Source organism: Drosophila innubila (assembly GCF_004354385.1).
Source record: "Drosophila innubila isolate TH190305 chromosome 2L unlocalized genomic scaffold, UK_Dinn_1.0 5_B_2L, whole genome shotgun sequence".
In the NCBI taxonomy this organism is placed as follows: Eukaryota; Metazoa; Arthropoda; class Insecta; order Diptera; family Drosophilidae; genus Drosophila; species Drosophila innubila.
Window position 1 is genome coordinate 6,575,385 of NW_022995373.1, and position 3,056 is coordinate 6,578,440.

Consider the following 3,056-nt stretch of genomic DNA (forward strand, 5'->3'; position numbering starts at 1 on the left):
GCCAGGTTTCCCTAAAGAGAAATTTCATCCTGTTCGAGAAAAACTCGACATGTAATCAACTTTGTCGATAAAAATTCCTTATTGACATTGTGAAATCAGTGATCAACCCAATGTGGTAAACGCGATACTTTGCGAGTTTCCAACACTGGCCCAGATTCAACACGAACTGGTCAAATCTTTCCCACTACAAAATTCTTATTGTAAGAACATTGTCAACGACGTTTACGATAGTGGGGAGAGAAGGGAAATCATCACCACTGAGCATAATCGCGCCCATAGGGCCGCCCAGGAAAATGTGAAGCAGGTAATGAACGATTACTACTTCCCAAAATGACCAAACTCGCAAACGAGGTAATTCTCAATTGTAAGGTTTGTTCGAAAGCGAAATACGACAGACATCCAAAGAAGCAGGAACTTGACAAACTCCAACTCCTTCACGCACCGGGGAGATGCTACATATCGATATCTTCGACAGACCGGAAATACTTTCTAACCTGCATTGACAATATTCAAAGTTCATTCGCTACTGTTCAGCATATAGCGTCCCGGACGATCGAGGACATTATACCTCCATTGCTCACTATTATGAACTTTTTCCCCATGCAAAACAAGTGTATTGCGACAACGAGCCTTCACTCAAGTCTGACACTGTAACATCCCTATTGTTAAACAGTTTTGGGGTTAATACTGCAAACGCGCCTCCGTTGCACAGCACGTCAAACGGCCAAGTTGAGCGCTTCCACAGCACTCTTCTAGAAATTGCCCGATGCCTCAAATTGCAGAGAGGCATCAGCAACACGGTCGAGCTAACCTTCGGGCTACGATCGAGTATAATAAAACAATTCATTCGGTCACCGACAGAAGACCAGTTGACATCGTGCATAGCAGCGGGCCGGAAGCCCATCAAGGCGTCAGGATAGGATCGAAAAGCACAACTAGTGCAAAATGCTCGAATCAACCAGGCTAGACAGAACAGGGTTTTCGAAGTAGGCGAAAAGTCCTCGTCAAGACAAACAGGAGGTTGGGGAATAAGCTCACACCATTGTGCAACGAGGAGAAGGTAGAAGCGGACTTGGGGACAACGGTCCTCATTAAGGGAGGGTGGTCCACAAGGACAACCTCCGTTAGGTTTACTGTTTAATCATTAAGATAGATTTAGACTTTATTTCGAAACTCCAACTGACGGACAATTACATTACAGGACCAACTGGACAACGATGTACGGAACGATACTGTTAATGCTGACTACAGTAACGGCACGAATAACGGACTACTCACACTCGAACTATATTCCTGTCACGGACGGGGGACGTACTGTATGGAGGACTACGACTTCTTGCACCACACTACGAATCTTACAGAGTTCACCCGCATGGCTGACGAGACCGAAAGGCTGACGGAAATGTTTCCACAATCTCACATGCAAGCTCTGGAGGTGGACACTGGACATGTCCGGGACTTGTTGGCAGCTCTCAGCGTTCATCACCGACTAGCGAGAAGTTTAGACTCTTAGGGACAACACTAAAAGTAGTAGCGGGAACGCCGGACGCGCATGACCTAGAAAACATTAGAATAACTGAGGCTCGACTAATAGATTCCAATAGCAAACAAATCGAAATTAATTCTAGGACTCAAAGTCAAATTAACCTACTGACTGATACGGTCAACAAGCTAATCAAAATTTCAAAAAATAAACAGATTGATACTGCCCACTTATACGAGACATTACTAGCCAGGAACAGGATTCTCATTAACGAAGTTGGCAACCTTATGCTAACGATCACTCTTGCTAAATCAAATGTAATTAACCCAAACATATTAGACCATGCCGATCTCAAGTCCATTTTAACGAACGAGCTCACAGGGACTAGTGTTACTGACCTTTAGGAGTTTCTAGAATTAAGGTTTTACAATCACCTAATGTAATTAAATTTATCATAAAATATCCTAAGGTTAGCAAGCTCTGCCGTAAAATAACAATCTTCCCCGTCACTCACAACGAATCCGTTCTGCAACTTCAAGACAACATAGTAGCAGAATGTGGCAACCAAATACTAGCGGTCACGGGTTGTATCCCAACAAGCACGGCAACATTCTGCGAGGAAACAGCTGAGGACACATGCGCCCGAGGTCTTCATGCAGGAGACATAGCGCATTGTAGTACGCAGCCTAGCCACTTGGACCCAGTCACCGTGGTAGACGAGGGAATTAATCATCAACGACAGGCCAGCAGTCGTGGTATGTGACGGAAGCAAGGAGGTTAGCGTTTCCGGAACCCAACTTTGACTTTCGACTCATATGCTCTCGTAAATGGACGAAATACGTCAACCAAAAAATATCCAGGAGAGGTTCCTGAAGTTGCGTCAAACCCGTTGCTCAATATTACTGGACATGACACCATCCTAAGCCTTCCCTACCTGCGCCGCCTAAGTGAAGACAACCTTAACTACATCAAGATGATCAGGATGATGTCTCATCGGAATCGAGATTCGCGCTGGCAGTTGAATGGGCTTGGAGTCTGTGCCATAGCATGCACCGTGTTCCTGTGTCAATTCATAAGAAGACGTCGGAACGCCCAACAGATCGTAGAGCTGGTGAAAGTTTTGAACGCGACCGAGGACGGTCGGTCTTCGAAGGGGAGTAGTTAACTACGAGCTTCCTGCTAACCGAAGTAGAGAAGAGAATTTGCCACACGCGCTCCCCAGACTTGCTGACTCAACGTTATCAGTGGTCAGCGAAGCGTAAACAAAAGCGTCAATTCGGCAAGCTCCATCGGTCAACAACTTGCAATTATGTTGCCCAACATCCGCTGGGTAACGCGACACTATGCACGAGGCGCTTACGCTGCATTACCGTGGGACAGCAATGTGAGGTTGACGGCTTCAGCGGCAGCGCTGCCGGCGAGCTTAGGTTAGACGTTGTTTTTATGTTCTTTAGATTTAGATCTTATTTGTATCACCAGGAAGCGTATCGCTCGAATAAATGTTAACAAAAGTATCTCGCTTAGTGTTTCCACTATTCTAACTATCAAAACTTACTTATATACCGAATTAATA